At 40.0% G+C, this 18,327-nt stretch overlaps 1 long non-coding RNA gene across 1 annotated transcript in view; it reads right to left on the bottom strand.

Moving 5' to 3' along the window:
* Positions 1-14,318, bottom strand: part of LOC146768418 (uncharacterized) — a 35,848-nt gene extending 21,530 nt beyond the window's left edge. The window contains exon 1 of the long non-coding RNA XR_014952964.1: positions 307-14,318. This is a non-coding gene — a long non-coding RNA (uncharacterized LOC146768418). The remainder of the gene's footprint in view (positions 1-306) is intronic.
* Between the last annotated feature and the right edge of the window lie 4,009 nt (positions 14,319-18,327).

Here is an 18,327-nt window from a genome sequence, read left to right as displayed (position 1 = left end):
ATAAGGATTTTGGACAGGGGACCAGTAGGCAGCACAAATATTTCCTATTCATTATGGTAGGTGAAGCTGCCTGTTTTGATTTGAAATTTTAGACAAATTTTCAAAGCTGTTTGAAAGGGCAGAAAGCTGGGAAACAGAAAATGATAGATTATTATTTTATTATTTTAACTTGAGTATTATTTAACTTTTAATAAGCTAATTTTCCTTATTTATGGTAAGGCAGGATTGTGGGCAGATGTAAATAGACAAAACACAAGTTCAAATGTCTTTTCTTATGACAAGTTGCCCTCAGGAACAAGAATTTACCTGGATTTGAACAGAGCATTTCTCTGACCTCAGCAGCCTTATGTTGATTTGCAAATCCAACACTTCATACAGAGGAAAAGGAAATAAAGAGTGTGATTTCCCTACTGGCAGCCTTGTGCAGGTTAGTGTAACTTCAAAGTTACAGCACAAGAACTCTGAAGGTGGCTGGGAAGTTTTCTCATGCAGGAGGAAGTTCTGAGTAGCACTGATGCACACTGAGATTAGTATACTGGAATTTGACAGCAATGGTGCAGCATACCTGCAGGTAAGGAGAAAAGGATATCAAAGCAGGAACACTGGAATGTGGGGCAGGGTCATTTTATGCACAAGGATTTCCACCACAGACACCCGTGGAGTTTTTGGAGTGGCTTCACAACACTCAGCAGTCTAAAGGAAAGAACCCAGCAAGTGCCTGATGATGCACACTTCATGCACTAGATAATCTCGAGCCAGAGCGACAGTGGTGCCACCAGTTATTCTGGTAATGGCCTGCTGTGTTTCTTCCAGGCAGAATGAAACCACCTTCACTCCTGGCTTACAGTGATATTGTAGACAAGTAGGAATATTTTAGACAAGTAGGAATAGTAAGGAGCACTTAGCCTATCTCTTCCTGTGTAGTCTTCCATGTTATGTTCTTAAAAATCTCTGAGAAGAAGGTGTCCGCACTTCTAAATTCCCATCTCAGTGACAATAACAGAATCACAGGATTTTATATCTAAAAGAGAAAATATTTTTTATGAGAAATGACTTGGCACAAACATTTTAGAGCTATAACCTCATCCTGAAATGTGGAATGAGATAAATTAATTGTTAGAAACAGTTCCGTTATACTGAATAAAGTATAGACCTTGGGGAAAAAAAAAAAAAAAACCACAAAAAAAAACATGAGAAAGAAAAGCAATGAAGCAGCAAAAAGATGAAGCAATTTTACCTGAAAGAAAATGCAATCCTCAAAATGAAAACTTTCTTTTCACAATACCACTTTTCAAACTAATTTGTTCATAAAATTTTTGAGCCATTCATTGGCAACACTCGCTCATTATCTACAGATGAACAACTCATGGATGCATGCAAGACAGTTGCATTTGGACATTGAATGACTCCTGCAGGTAGGTAAAATATTATTGTAAGAGAGTTTCTGCAGACTGGATGTTGGGCAATATTGAATTCTTGTCCACTAGAGAAAACAATTGGCCAGCTTTGGAAATATACATGGGTTTCAAGAGAACAGTAAAACCAATAGTCACATTCTCCAAAAAGGCATAAAAGAAGGAGAAAACTTAAGAGTGGAGGATAAGAAGCAAACCAGAACATGAGGCAGGGAGTGGAAGAACTACTAAGTAGCTAAGGTGAGCTCGAAGGTGAATTGCCTGTGGGACTTATTTATCTTGGTAATGATGAGAGAGCTGACTGTGGCATGACTGAAGCACTGATTCACAGGTGTCACCTTTGAAAAGTAAGAGCCATGGTCAGCAGGAAAGTTGCAGAAGATCTTGATGTGCCCTGGCCAGTGGGAAGCATGAGGCCAGATTCTTCTAGCTGAGAACAAAAGCCAAAAGCACCTGAAAAAATCCTTTACTGGTGAAATGTCAAGGTCAAGTTCTTACTGAAATCTTCTTTGAACTTCTGTGCAAGAAAAACATTCTGGATGTTAAACATAGAAGACAAATTATTTATTTTGAGGTATTGGACAATATCAAGAGCAAGCCTAAAAATCAATATGTCTGTTGTTACCTAGGAAATTAATAGTTCCATATTTTAATTTATTATGAAGACAATTATGTATTCTGGCCACCATGGTGTATTATATCATTTGCCTGCAAACAGTTTCATCTGTCTTTGTGTCCAACAGCAGCAATGCCTTCAGCAATGTGTTGTCAAAGGCCCTGAAACTATGCTATTCAGCTGACACTTCTACCAGCAAACTAGATATTTCCTTCTCAGTGATACATTGGTGTAAGCCTATTCATGTGCCCTACAAACATGAAATTTAAATCACTTCTCCTCAATGAAAAGATTAAGTGGCAACAAGGCAGACATGCTTGGAAAGATATAACATGTACTAATAAGAGAGGAAGTCATCAGGAAACGGATAGTTCCTCAAGCAAATGAATTTGTCCCAACAAAAATGTGTCTATTATATTCACTATTCTTCCATGGGATCATTTTTAGAACATTTATTCTGAGCAGTTCAGCAATATTTAGAAAAACATGTAATGTATTTGTTCATTTTTCTCACAGGCTTTCACTTAACAATGGGTGGTATGAAGGTTTTCCTGCATTCAACATTTGCTTTCCAGATCTGCATGATTCTGATGGCTTGGAAATGTGACATAATCTTAATGATTTCCCCTTATTCTCCATTAGGCCATTCCACTGCTCAGGAGTATTGTGCTGCATTGATAATCACCTTGAGAAGACTTTTCTGAAAGCTTGCTGGGTGTGGTGGTATGAAACGTGGAAAGACGCAAATGCTCCTCAAAATGAGAACATGCCACTGATTAAATAATCCTATCTTGCAGCAAGAGTGCTTAGAGTCTTGGTAGGTGTCCTGGCACAGGGACCAGGACAGCTTGGACATGCCTGGGAAATACATTGGAACTGATCACTTTTTGGTTCCTGAACACCAATGCGAATATATGAAACATAAGATCTCTTTAAAACAAACAAAAAAAAAAAAAAAAAAAAAAAAAAAAAAACCCACAAAAAAAAAAAAACCAACAGTGAAAAGAAAGCTAGGCCATCCTTTATCAGACAGGCAAAGAGTGATGTACATCCACAACAAAAAATGAAACATAACAAATTATATCAACAAAAACTATGCAAAACAGAGCAAAACAAAACCCACAGAAATACATATGTTGAAAAAATAATCCACCTCATACCCTTTTATCAGTTTCATTTAAGGGTCATCAAAGCCTGGTTACTTAAGAGTACTCTGGACTCTTGTGTCTCTAGTTAAATGAAATACATTTTCACCTTGAACATAATTTTGATCCACCCTCCTGCATCACAGATGCTGCATAAAGCTGCTTATTAAAGACCTGTTATAATATCCAGTCTTTGCTGATGAAACAAAACACAAAAGGTCATCTGATACTTGCTTTAAAAAGGCCAAAGGTCACAAGAGATAGGATAAAATACAATCATCAGCTTATAGCAAGATTCACATGCCCAGCCTATTATTTCCAAGTGCATTGCAAAAGTCTAGTACTTTCATAATCAAGTCACAGATGACTAAAATTAATACAAAGGTTAATGCCTCTGACAGTTCTTGTTGGTAGTGGATCTCAATTCATAATATTTTCTCTGCTGTTACAGTAATAATATGTAATTATAAATTAAATCCTATTACTATTGGAATCTATTTTCAGATTTCTTACCAACTATAGCAATGCTAAACTCAGAAACTAAGACCCTTTTTATTAACAAAATACAACAATTATTCTGACTCCATCCCTTTTCCTGCAATAAAACCTTGCCATACTGTAAAAGAATTTTGCAAAGTAGCAAAATTTCATAGTTATTATTGTGTTTGGTAGGGACCTCCTCCTTGATGTCAGTTTTTCAGAGGTGCATCCATCCACCCTTTGGCTCATGATGAGGTACTCAGTGAAGAAATTTATCTTTGGTGCAAGCCTGTGAGGATTTGCTAGCTAATGTGTCAAAGCAAAAGCAGGAGGAACATAACATAGCTAGAACTCTTTTACAAAAGCAAAAATAACTTCTGAGTTATATCTTGTTTGTTGTCTTATAAGAGAGAAAGTTGCCTGGTCAGTATTTGGGCAATAATCTCTATAGTCCACAGGGAATAACCAAGGCTACAATAGTTGCTGTGATTACAGACTTCATATGACAGGCAAAATTTAAGCAAATTAACTCCTTTAATATTTCCACCACAAACTGAGGCTATTAACTTATACGATATCTTGATAAGGAGATCATACCGTTCTCCACAGAACTCAATTTTTTGTTTTACAGCTGACGGCTCACTCGCTCCAAATTATTGCAGAAGTGTGGCTACAGGCAGTGCATACCTGGAGAAGCTTCACTTACTCCAAGAAGCAACAGAAGTGCTGAGAGAGATAATTGCCTTCTGCTTTCCCATCAGAGGTGGTGGGGCACTGCCCCAGCCTGCCTGGTGCTCATTAACCACACAGTCAGAGTCAAAGCTCAGCACTGCTCCCAGCATAACCAGAGTGCCAAATTAGGTTTGTGGTCATGGTAAAGAATGTTTTAGACTGTTTCTCCTGTAAGATTACAACAGCCCATAGTCTTTAAACTAGTCCATATGAACAGACATGGAGCTCCTAGGGTGTGTCTCTGCCAATTGATTAAAGGATCACCACATAGTGGGGCTCAGCTTTCTGTTGAAGTCAAAGAAATTGGTCACTGGTTACCTCTAGAAGTAAAAGATAAAAATTGACAAGAAAAAAATGTGTAAGAGATAAAAACTGACAAGAAAAAAAATGTATCAATCTAAATTGATATTATACATCATAAGCAGTAAAATAATGTTTAAGAAAAACCATTATTATAATATCCTCATTTTCTAGGCTCTATTCTGTTACTTGAGAGTCCTTTTTCCTTATACATTAAAAGCATGCTTAGCTATAGAAGAGGATAGAGGAGGCAGGTCTGACCTGTTAACAGGCAGAGGAAACAGGCTGCCTCCTTTTGATCTTTCTTTGTTTCAGTGCCATACTCAGTGCTCTGTTCAGAAAAGTTGTGAAAGTGGTCCTTCATGCAGGATGTCAAAAAGGAAATCTCTTTATGGAGAGGTTATAGCTCTTTGAAATCAAGCAAGGCAGCTAATAACTTTATAATAAATGTGCACTTATTGATTTCCTTTCCTGAGACAAACACAACTTTTTGCCTTTTTTTTAATAAAAAGGATCATGGCTCATCTCCTTCAGAAACAATTCTACATTCCCTTGTAAGTATTTTTTTAAAACTGCTAGTGGAGTCATTCTTGCCAAAAGGGAGAGAGTCCACACTCCTCCCTCCCAAAATGTTCCCTCAGGAACACTTTGTACTTTCCCTTAAGTGTTCACTACGTCCACTGGAGTCCAGATGCAAAAAAGGGATCAACTTTACATCTGGATTTCCAATCAGCCACAAATTCATGGCTGTTTTCCCAGACAGAGAGCAATTAAATTAAGCCTGTGAAACCCATTACCAAAACCTCTGGAAACATCAGTTCACCCAAACAAAACTATTCTCACTGTTTCTCAGCCTAAGCTTTCAGGATTAAATGAGATTTCATAAACATCTAGGGAGAAATCACTCCCAAGGTTATCTGCTGATTGTTTTCCTCTCCCCTCTTGTTCACTAGTATTATGTACCATTTTTTAAATGTTGTTTAGCATGCAATTTAATTCCACTATACTGCAGACAAGTGTGTTAGTGGATTTGTCTGCAGAAAAAGCCACATTCAAGTGACATTCTTCTGAATATATTGAAGAGAAAAGAATAAACTTTTTATTCTCTAAAAATAGAAGATGCCATCTGCATAATGCCATGTTCCAGTTCTGTTTCTAAAACCATCTCTGGAGAGCTACTGTTAAGGTTTTGAAATCTTAAGAAACACTGTTGATCAACCAGCTGCAAAACAAAATGGTTGACCCAATGTTTTCAAGACAAGATTTTGTTCTTTTCCATATACTCTGTGACTTGGTCTGACAGTACTTTTTTTTGCATCAGGGCTGTCCACCTTGTAAGCCTAGAGCTACAACGGGTGTTTAGATAAAGGGGCTTAGACAGAGTTGCATCTCCTTGATCACCATCCTTTTCCACAAGAGTCAAACACACCTTTTGCAAGTTCTGCTCAAAGAGTACTTTTTACTTTAGGGCTTGCAATAGCAGTTTTCTTAAAGTCCTTATTTTCTCAAGCCAAAAAGCAGCTGATTTCTGATCTGAGTTGCACAACATATATTATCTATCACTCCTGCTGTAACTTTGTCTTCAGTGTAGATGACAGACCAAAGGGATCTCAGAGCCATGACCTGGAGGACCATGACTGCAAGAATTTTCAACTCCCAGCTGACCCTGGAATTGTGCAAGATCTGCTGCTCTGGCTGGATCCCTAAAAATCTATGGGGCCTAACTGGATTAATCCAAGAATCCTTGAAGAGCTGGATGATGTCATCAAAAACCATCTTGATTTTTGTGGTGTCTTGGGAATCCAGAAAGTTCCTAGTTGACTGAAAGCTTTAAGGAGGCAGATTTTAAAGAAGGGCAAAAAGAAGGACCTTGAAAACTACAGGCCTCTCAGTTACACTTTGGAGCCTGGTAAAAGTATGGGGAGAGACCTCACTGCCATCTACAATTTCCTTGTGAGGGGAAAAGGAGGGGCACAGATCTCTTCTCTCTGGTGACCAGTGACAGTACCCAAGGGAAAGGGCTGAAGTTGTATCAGGAAATGTTTAGGCTGGATAGTAGAATAAGATTTTTCACCCAAGATGGGGGTTGGGCACTGAACAGGCTTCCCAGGGAAGTGGTCACAACACCAGCCTGGCAGAGCTCAATGTTTGGACAGTGCTGACAGGTACATGGTGTGACTCTTGGGGATGTTCTGTGCAGGGTCAGGATTTGGACTTGATGATCCTTCTGGGTCTCTTCCAGCTTGGGATATTCTGTGATTCAACATCAAGCCAGTAACTTCTGCCGTAATTGAAATGTTGGCACCAGCGAATTAAAGACCCATAAAAACTTACTCTCAATTTATAGTGCTGCAACCAGCTTCCTGGGAATGTGACCTTAATTAATATTCCCTATACCACTTCCCCACCATTAAAATAGTGATAGTGATGAAAATCTAATATGTCACTAAAGAGCAAAAGAATAACTACTCAAAACAATAGCAAGGTATTGCTACAGAATTATATAGATAACTTGCAGAAAGAGATGTAGCACAGCTTGATTTTTTTCTTTTGGGCCAAGAGTTGTAAAACAGGACAGTTTTAGTGAGATTTGTTGTGATAGCAGTCACAAAGACAGGATAAGGATTGCAATAAATTTGTTGATACTAAAAATTTACCATCAAGTGAAAAATATGCATCAGTTAAGTACTAGAGTATCATGAAACATCTCCACCTATATTGTTCCTAAGAGCATCTAGGTTCTAAAATGGGTATAATACTAATTTACTTAGTACAGAGTTGTGAAACCTCAAACCAATCAACTACATCTGGCTTGACAAGCTGGTTAATATGAACCAGCTCTTCCTGCTCTCTTTCCCAAAGCTCCCACAATGATAGGAGCAGACTGCTCTATAGTGCCAAACCAACTGGTCTGTCCAAACCAGCCAGCCTTGGCCACCAGCTTTCCACTATGAGGACCCACTGTTCTTCCCATTGTAGGGTTACATCTGGGAATCAGCTAAATTAATTGTTCAGAAAATGGCAGCTTTCTCCTAGATCTTTTCCTAGGGTTTCTCAGAGATGGCCAAAAAGTCAGACAAACCAAGAAATGTTCACATGTTTTTAGAGTTATATTGCATCAATTCAGGTCTTCAGAACATTGCAACAAGAGGGGGAGATAAACTGAATGACTTGTGAATGAAGTGTTCTTGTGCAGCCACCCATATGAAGATGAGGTGTCAGGGACCTAGTCCATAATATATTTTATTATTGTGGTTTTCTTTGCATTTATTTTTAATTAAAAGCAGCATACCCATTAGTAGTAATAAGACAACTTCAGCACTTAGTCCAGAAATGGTACAAATGATACATTAACATATACAAACCAATACCAGAAAGTTTGCAGGTCTCTGAATGCAGAGAGGAGACAAAGGAATTTAAGCATATAAAAATAAGGTCGCTGTAACCTCCACTTAAAGCATGTTCTAGCCATCCAAGCAGCTAAAAAATATATTTGTATTAGCATTTTTTGTTTAAATGGTATTTGTTTGCCTCAATAAAAATTTTCCACTGATGTGGAAGAAATATGCAGAAAATGAGCAGTTGCAGTCTTTGTGGTTTTAAGGACTTATCTAAGATTGTAATGCTGTGTGATGATGTCCCTATATAGGCAGCACTGATTGAATATATAGCTAGGGTCAGCTTTTGCATCCATCACAGAATCACAAGGCTGGAAGAGATCTTCAAGATCATCAAGTCCGACCCCTTCCCTGACACCTCAACTAAACAATGGTACTGAGTGCCACATCCAGCCATCCAGTTCCTTCTCAGCTTTTCTATTGGTTCACAAAACATCTTTCATGCCCCTGTTGAAGACTGCATTCTGTGCATGGGTGACACTGTGACTGGAGCTCTCTGTTCAAAATCCAGCCCTGTCACCACCTCATTTGCTACCTCATATAGTCAGAGGTCTAAGCTATTGCAGCACATCTAGTAAAAGACTGAACAAAAAAGAAAGAGGTGTTCAATAATTCATTATTAGTCTGAACAGCTGCTTGAGGTTCTGAAGAAATGGAATTTCTAAGAGGGTTGACTTTTCACACACATTTGTTTATGTAAGTCATACTAACTAGGCTTGTCCCTGTCCTGTGAGACAGAAGGAGAGAATGAAAAGAATGATGAGTCAGTGAGGAGGTATTATGCTTTTTCTAAGAGGGTACCATTCAGAGTTCTTGACTATTATGCCTTTTGAAGTACTGAGATCCCCAGATGTGCATTCTTCCTTCATAGATTACATTCCCCTTGGAGCAATGAGTGTACAGCAGCTGTATATTTTCTATCAACATACTGTACCAGACTTGCTAGATGGAGAATTTTGCTTTCTGATGCAGGATACCCTTTCACTGCTATGAAAGGATCAACCATGCTGACATTGATACTCCCATTCAGGGCAGTAAAGGGCACAGACTGAGGATTACAGCTTTGTTCACACTACTGTAAGAGTAGTTGGTTTCAATCCCTTGTGGTCATGAGTAAAAATGATGGCTGCTTCTCGCCTATTTATCCTATAATCCACCAAGCAGATGTGCTAAGCAATTCAGAGAAAACTGCTTTGCAAAATACAAAAGCTGTATCATGTTACAATCCTCCTTGATGAGTATAGCATTTGTACAGTCTCCAACACTTTAATTTTTAAGTTCTTTAGTATTTCCAGAACATTCATTTGTCACATTAGGTGCCTTAATGCACCTGTTTGGAGCAAGGACATTCCCATTTCAGTTTCCCCCCTGTCTTCCCATGTTCATATTATATGATCCCTGTAAATGCCAGGCAAAACCACATGCCTATCATTCTTAGGGCATCCTATGGGATGTTCCCCCACAGGGAGACAGTTGGTTGCATCCTTGGTGAAAATGTGAAAACAGCAGCAAAGGGAGTAGGTGTCAGCTTTCTCAGCCAAAACCTTTCCTAAGGCTCCTGCTGAGGCAGGAAGGTTCTGCACCACTTCCAGCACAGCCGATATCACACCACACTCTGCTGACTCAGGGCTGGGGCTCTTCCCCAGCAGCCTCTCACCTGGCTGATGCAATCACACTGTGCTTTCAAATCACTTCAAGCACCTGCCTTTCACCTGGGAGATGCATGCAACATAGAGCGTGCACTATGACTGCCTTGGGTAATTTTATTTCAGATTGTGAAATGCCGGCTGTTGTGCAATGATAAATCACTTTAAGATTTATTATCTCACTTCTTAAAGAAGTGAAAGCGTGTCTGCAAGCATATCTGAATCACACTTCCAAAATGAAGACTCTTTTGTATAGAGCTAACTTATATCCCTGGAAAATCACACCCTCCCCTCCTCAAGTATATTATCCACTGACCTGTTTTTAAATGTGGTTATAGTCTCATTTCATAGGCCTAGCAATCTCCCTTTATACCAAGCAAATTTTAAGGAGGCTTTGAAAGCAGTAACTTCATCATAATATTGCCATCATAAATATGGTCACAAAGCAAAGTGAAGTCTTTAGTTACCATGTTCTTAAAAGATCAATTAACAAATATCAAGACAAATATCAACAAATCAAGAAAAAAATATATTAAGTAGAAAAAATAATTGACACACAGACTTTTCAACATCATCAAAATGCCTTGAGATTTGTCATTCCTTCTTCCTTTTGGGAAATCTGATCTCTTCTGTTACCTCTTCTATATCTCCCTGCTTGTTTTTGCTGCTATGGAGACGATGAGTCAGAGAATACAGACAGACCTTCAGGGTTTGGGGTTTTTTAAAACAACACTTTAAAACATTAGAAGTGGCAATGTTTCACTGGGAAGATGAAAGCAAATAACACCTTTCTGGCAAAGAGCTGATGTATCAAATGTGAAGCAGAGCATCACTCTGGCTTTAAAAACTACAAGGTTGCATCCTGTTCTGATGTCAAATATTTTCCACTCATGGTATCTGTTGGATTCCTAGTTGCTGTATTCAGCTATTTTGTGGGACAGCCCTTTGGATTCTGTCCTTCTGAGGGCTTCAGTTTGTGCTTGGCTCTAGACATCTTGCTGTAATATCATTTTGCAGGACTGTACTTCTTCTATGCATCATTTCAGTGTGTCATATACATTCCCATTTAAATTATGGATTTTTCACAGTTCAAAATTCTTTCCATTCATCTACACCAAAGTAGCTGTAGATACAAGCAGTGGGATTTGCCCTAGACATTCATTTTGAGGGCAGAAAGATAGAAGGCATAGAGTGGGTGGAAGAAAAAAGCCCAGTGGACACTTCAAGCCAAGATAGAGATTGCCATCTCAATGCTCCTCTACAGGGACCAGGGAAATGAATAGGACACCTTTATGAATAAGGTTGCCAGAATTATAGCCACCACAGTGCCCCAGTACAACCTACCGTGCAAGCACTTGTTACATAAAATCAATCTAGAACAAACTATAGAAAAACATTGTTATTATTATTTCAAACTTATTATTATAACAAAATTTACTTTCCAATTTGCTATTATTATTTCAAACTTACTATTGTTCCAGCTGCACATAGCTCTCCTTCCACAATTACAGCATCTACAATGCTTACAAAGGATATTCTCTAGATCTGCAGGTCAGAGAGCTGTTCAGATGTACAGTGAGTCCATCCTGAAGACAGTAAGTTTAAACCCATCCCAACGGGCACAAAGGTGGGACAATGGATCTGCCAGAGGATAGGAGGAAGCTTACTGATGGGAGAGGAAAAAAGGAGAGGAAAATTTAATCAGAGTGAGAGTGCTAATCTGGCCCCAGCAGGCATCAGTTCCTTATTCTGGTGAGGGATTTGGCCTTTGGCCCACATTTGTGGGGCCTTCGTAAGTTCCAGAGTTCAATTAGTCAGTCTAAAAATACCCATATAAAAAAGGAAATTTTGGGCATCACATTCTGATACTAAATGCCCCTACAGCAGGAACAGTGTCACCAATGATCTGGTGACCCATGTTTTGAGGGACAGACACCTGCCCTGGCAGCTCCCCAGCTCACTGTGCACTCAGTGCCGCACTGCCAAAGCCCCTTGGAGTAGATTTTCACACTTATAACTACAGAAATCAAATCCAGTTTTCACTGGCATAGCATAGGATATTCCACTTCAATGGAGCTTATGTTTGACTTTCTCCATGATTTTAGGATTTTTGGTCCAGATTTGCTAAAAAAAAAACACATGTGCAAACATTAGGAAGTTATTTTCTCATTCTTCCCATAAAACTCAACCAACATAAAAGAAATACATGAGTAATTCTTTCTTTTTTTGCTTGTTTGAAAGTCCAAGTTCAAGGCATTTGAAAATAGAAAGATGAATGGTTTGAGAAGCAATAATTGTTACACTCATGAAAACAGAAGCATGGAATGGAAATGTGTAAGCAACCACAGGAGTTACTTGTGCTCCAGTTACATTCCAGTAAAAGCTAGGCAGATTTGTTTGGGTTCACAAGTGTAAAATGAAACTTCAAGTGAGTATGCATTTTCCTTTTAGATAAATTTATCACCTTCCAGTAACATGTATTATTACTCAAGAAAAACTGATTATGCAAGAAATAAATATATTTTGCTGGTAGATTTCTCTCTGATCTACAGTAAGCATACTACATACACATCTGGTTTTCCTCTTTCCAAAAAAATAAAAAAATCAGCATTCTTGAAAAAAAAACAGTGCTACTTTACCCACAAGAGCATGCATGTAAGATGCATGAGATGTTTATTTACCTTCCTGCTGAAATACACACAATTTTCCAAGCTGTCAGTTCATGTATCTGTTCTAACATTCATTCCAAGTTCATGTTTAATACACATGCAAACTACTTATCAGCAAGGCTGTTTTAGAAATTGACTTAGACAGTATGACAATACCCAAGGCTATGTTTCCAGCCCATTTGGATATGAATGAAAGGGATGGAGAAAAAAAATGTTTGATTAACATTAAACTACTGAAATAAAAGATTGAAAAAAAGAAAGCATCTTGTTAGTGAAGGTAAAAATCTACTATTCTGTCACCTAAAATTAATATCTGAGTTGCCATCAACAATCCATTTACTTGTATTACATGTAAGCAATTTTACTCAGAAAAAAAAATAAAGGTTTTTTAAAGTTAAAAATACTTATTCTTTATAGAATCTATTTATATCATTGCAATTTTTAATTTGGAAATGAGATCTTGACATAAGATTGAGATAATTGTGTAATGGGTGTCTAGCTGTGCTCTGAATGTATAAATCACTTAATGTTCTGCAGATATCTACCTGGTACAGCTTGTAGAGCCTGTGCTGCTGTTTAGCTGGCCAGTGAATAAGGGTCTGCTTTATGGTGAGGTGGAACACCAGGCTCCACTGGCTGTGTTGACTTGAGGCTCATTTCAGTTGCCTTAAACAGTCACCCAGTGCCACCACAGGTGCCTTGGGTACCTACCTAGCCTCCAGCTGCCTCCAGCAGTCCACAAACTTCAGCAATTTCTCTGAAATTTCCCAAAATTTTTATTCATTCTTGTAAAAAATGAGTTAGCAAAAAGCAAAATTATCTACTTGATGTCCTAGGGAAAATTTCCTTCAAGAGTATCTAAATGCTCCATGCAAAACAGTAAAAAGTCCCAATCCAACAATCTTTCCAGAATTTTACTCTAAATTTGGAATGCATTTTAAATACATTTCAATGATCCATTTTTACTTGCTGAAAATTGCCAGGCTCCTTCTCAAAGTTATTACAAAGTGAATATTAAACTTTTTAAGCTGCTGCCTCTGATATCGTCTGTTCCTCTGCCATAATAGAAACAGTTTTCGTTTTCTACCCTGATATCCAGTATTATAGCAAGGGGTGCTTTTGAAACATTGCAAAAGCCACACAGCTCAGTTTAAAATCACATCTGTTTAAACCTGCCATTGACTTTAATAGACACCAAACAGCTTTCAGCCTGTTTTGTAGTCCCGAGATGCGTCTGATCAGTCGCCCTCATTTTCACCATCAGAGAGTTTACAGGCAGTTGTCGATGTCTAACTACACAGAAACATGCTCCTTATCAAGGCAGAGTTTCTTCTTACCTAAGAGCTAACCAAAATATTAAATTAAAAGATTTTGTTAAAAGATATGGCTGAATAGGCCAGGTACTAAACTGGAAGACAACAGCAACTGGAAGACAGCAACATGGAAAGACATTTCCATGTTTTGGCTTGCAAACAAATAAATAATACAGAATAAATACTTTTGGAAATAAGTTGTGTAATTGCAAGTGGTTTTTCTCTTCGTTTTGATTTCTTTAGGAAAAAGAAGTTTTGTCAAATAAACATGTAGATAATTCAGAACACAACTCCAAAAAGTACCCATGGCCTTCCTGGAGGGAGAAGGCAGTGCTGGCTTTTCTTGTCCTCAGGACACAGGAGGCAGAGTGGGTGTCCTATGCCCCTGGAGCCAGGGAATCACGTCTTTGGACACAGGAGTGAGTGTGCAGGCCTGGATCCAGTGTATCTTCCTGGAGCTGGAGCAGTGGGTGCCACCAGACCTCCAGCTCCCTCCATCCAGCAGGAGCCAGGGCTTGTCCCTCTCCCAGTCCGCGTGTGCCAGCCCATGGCAGCGCCTGTGCTCAGCCGGGACTCCCAGGCAGTGCCAGGCCCACGGAGCGCTCCCGCCGTGGGCCATCGCTCAGCTGCGGCCAGAGGCGCCTCGGGCAGCCACTGGCACAGAGCAGCCACCGCTGTCTGGAAATCAGCTAGATGCAAAGGGTGTTTGCTGGGGCTGCTGGACCGAGAGGCAGGTTTCCAGAGTTTCCATGGCTATTCAGTGGAGATTGTGCAATGGCAACTATTGCCCCAGGCTCTGGAGACCACCCAGAAGTGGGTGAGGGACTCTTGACCCTCCTGCTGTTGCTTATTCCCAGGCCAGCATGCCATCAAGAGAAAACAGGAGCTTGAAAGTGCCTGAGCGGGAATTTTGGATGGTCTGTCTCCATGCAGTCCCTCTGTGCTGGCACTGGACCAGGCCCAGCTGCTTTCCCATGGGCTCCTTGAGGGCCGAGGTCCAGCATCCATGTCCAGCATCCAGCAGCTACACTAAGCCCTGCTGGTCTCTGCCCGGGGTGCAGCCATCTTCCCCCGCAGGGCTGGTGATTCCCCATGCCCAGGCACAGCCATGTTCCCGACTGCAGGAATGGTCAGTTCCCTATTCAGCACTCCTGCAGGCTTCATGCTTTTCCCTTCTCAGATGGGAAATACCTGCAGGGCACTGCAGCAAGGAGGGATGGTAGAAATGGTGCCTTCTATTTAGCAGCTTTTCCACAGAGGGTTTCCACAGAAAACTACACATTTCTGTCATGCATGGAGTTGAGCACCAGTATGTGTCCCACAAGTCAAACTGCTTGATGGCAATCTCTCAAGAAAGAGCTTGTTCCTGCAAAAGGTCTCCATAGCATCTCCTAAATGTGGCACATTGGCAAGAAGGAAACTGCTCTCCTCTTTTTCCTTGGATGCCATGGCTACACACACACACATAACTACTAGGTACTCATTGCTTCAATTATGGATATTTAAATAGAATTTATTTTCAACATCAGGACAAGGTAAAAAAATCTGAGTAAAAAAATGTTTTTGCACTGTATGGCATGGCAAGAGAAAAAGGAGCTAAACTCAAATAGGCTTTTTCAAGGACAACGCTCAGTTTGAATGAGTTCAACAAAAGTGCATCTCCAGAGAGACAAAATATTTGCTTCTAGACAGTAATTACCTTTCTTTAAAATAAAGACTGAGATTCTTGCATTACCATAAATTCTGACAAAAAAAAAAAAAAAAAAAAAAAAAAAAAAAAAAAAAAAACCAATTGAATTAGCCCAGGTGGCTTTACCTTTCTTGCAATCACAGGAAATACTTCACAGATTTGCTTCTAGAAAGCAACTGGAAAATTAATGCTATTTATATTTCTCAGAGATCTGGAGAAATTGCAGCCTCATTCAAGATTTACTGCCTGTGCCATAAAATGCAATGTTGAAGAAAAAATATGAAGGATTGATTTCTGAGGCTTAGAAGCATTTTTGTGAAGGAAATAAACCTCATTTTCATATCATCAAATTCATCATTTTCCAACTTTCACAGGCCAATTAAAAATGAAGTCTTGTTTGAATTCAAAATATCAAACTGATTTCACACAGAAGAATGAGTGTCATGGGAAAACAGAGTGAGCATTATAACTTTTTAAATAAGGAATTATATATAACAATCTTCCTGTTACAATTTCAAAAAGTAAAAAAGCAACAAACAATATTTACTGGAAAAGCTGAGCAAAGCTATCCCCATCTTCAAAGAGGGCAAGGTGGAGGACCTGAGAAAACACTGACTAGTCAGCCTCACTGCCATCCCTGGAAAGATGGAACAGGATATTCTGGAGGTCATCCACAATCCTAGAGATGAAGAGAAGGTCACCAGGAGTAGTCAGCATGGATTCACCAAGGGCAAATCATGCTTGACCAATCTGATGGCTTTCTACAATGGCAGGATAGATAGACAAGGGGGGAGCTGTGGATATTGTGTCCTTCAGCTTCAGCAAAGTTTTGACACTGTCTCCCATAAAATCCTTCTAGGGAAGCTCAGGAAATGTGGGTCAGATGAATGGAGAGTGAGGGGGATGAAGAAGTGGCTGAATGGCAGAGCTCAGAGCGTCATGATCAGCAAAGCAGAATCCACTTGGAGGTCTGTAGTCAGTGGTGTTCCTCAGGGATCAATACCGGGTCCAGCCTTATCCAACCTGTTTATCAATGACCTGGACAAAGGTATAGAAGGTACCCTCAGTGTTTTTGCTGATGATATAAAACTGGGGCAGTGCCTGATACACCTGAAGGCTGTGCTAACATTCAGCAGGACCTCAACACACGGAGAATTGGGCAGAAGGAAACTTAATGAGGTTCAGCAAGGGCAGGTGTTTGGTACTGCACCAGGAGAGGAATGACCCCAAGAACCAGCACAGGCTGGGGGCTGACCTAGCAGAGAGCAGCTCTGGAGAAGGCCTGAGAGTCTTGGATGACAACGTGACCACGAGCTGGCAGTGTATTCTTATGGCCAGGAGGGCCGGCGTACCCTGGGGTGCCTCAGGAAGAGTGTGGCCAGCAGGCCAAGGGAGGTGACCTGCCCAGCCCTAGAGAGGCCACAGCTGGAGTGCTGTGGCCACTTCTGGGCACCTCAGTACAAGGAAGACAAGGAGCTACTGGAGAGGGGTGATGAGGGGTCTGGAGCTTCTCTTATGAGGAGAGGCTGTGGGAGCTGGGCCTGTTTAGTCTGGCAAAAACAGAGAGGAATCTCACTGATACATATAATACCTCAAAAGAGGGTGCCAAGAGGATGGTGCTGGACTGTTTTCAGTGACGTCCTGAAAAAGGATGAGGAGGAATGGCTATAAATTAAACAAAATAAATTTCACCTCCTTTCACTTTACATTGAGGGTGGCACATCACTGGAATAGGCTGCCCCGGGAGGTTGTGGAGTGTCTCTCTCTGGAGACATTCAAAATCCAGAAGCCCACCTGGACACATTCTTGTGTCACCTGATCTAGGTTACCTTGCCTTGTCAGGGTCTCCAGAGGTTCCTTCAAATCCCAACAGTTCTGTGATTCTGTGAAATTAGTTCTAGTCCTACAGCTTCAGTTTAGTGGTACAAATCACTCACAGGCCAGTTGTGGGGAAAGGTTATAGATATATGATAGCAGCTCTTATTTTGTCCCTAAGATGGCATTCTTAGTTTTGACTTCTTTTTATATTATGAATGAGACAAAAAAAACTATCACTATGTTTGGTGCTCATTCAGAAAATTGGCAATAACCTGAAGGCTTCAAGTGTGGAGAGCAAAACTGAGAAGTTTCCTTTGCAGCTCACAGCCAAATGGCAGTGGCTGGGAAGGCAACACATCTTTACTCACTCTGTGTACACAGAGGATCCACTGCTGGGGCTGTAACATTTTTCCATATCACCTTTAAGATAAATTTTGTCTTTGTTTGGAAGGCAATGTGTTAAAGCATATGCACTTTCTGACGGGAAGAAATTTCTCCTGCCCAATTTTTGCAGAATTTGTGGAGGAAGATGAAAGTCATTAGGAACAAGAGTAACATTCAGCTAGGCAAAAATTGGAGTTTGAAGAAACCTACTGAAAGTTTTACATGTGACACACCTACATTATAAATGACATTTTTCCTTCACAGAGGAACACACAGTTCAGTAATTCAGCCCCCTCCACCACAGGGCATTAGAAGCCAGCACTGCTTGTCCATTCATCCAAAAGTGCACATTCTCAAAAACTGGAACTGTATAGTTTCTAGTGGGCTGTCTGGATGATAATAGTAAACTGTTTCCTTCTGAGCCCACTTAATTGCAATTAGTACAGCTTTGGGGATGGTGATAATCATTTATTTATACTGTTCTCCAGTGAAGAAAGAGCTTTTAACAGAGACCGTATTTACCAGACAGCAATAGCTGCAATAAGCAGTTTACCCGGAGGCAGCTGCACCTCTTGCACAGACCCTGACTTCAAAATGCCATTGAGTTTTATTTTGTGAGCAGACTATGCTTGACAATCCCTAGTGGCATATCGCTTTCACAATAATTATCACTAACTTCCAAACTTCTACTCCTCTTTAGATAAAATGCTCTCTGAAGGAA

The sequence above is a fragment of the Lonchura striata genome, chromosome 2, assembly GCF_050655825.1.
Source record: "Lonchura striata isolate lonStrDom1 chromosome 2, ASM5065582v1, whole genome shotgun sequence".
NCBI lineage: Eukaryota > Metazoa > Chordata > Aves > Passeriformes > Estrildidae > Lonchura > Lonchura striata.
Note: the sequence above shows the minus strand (reverse complement) of the source record. Positions and strands in the feature narration are given on the sequence as shown.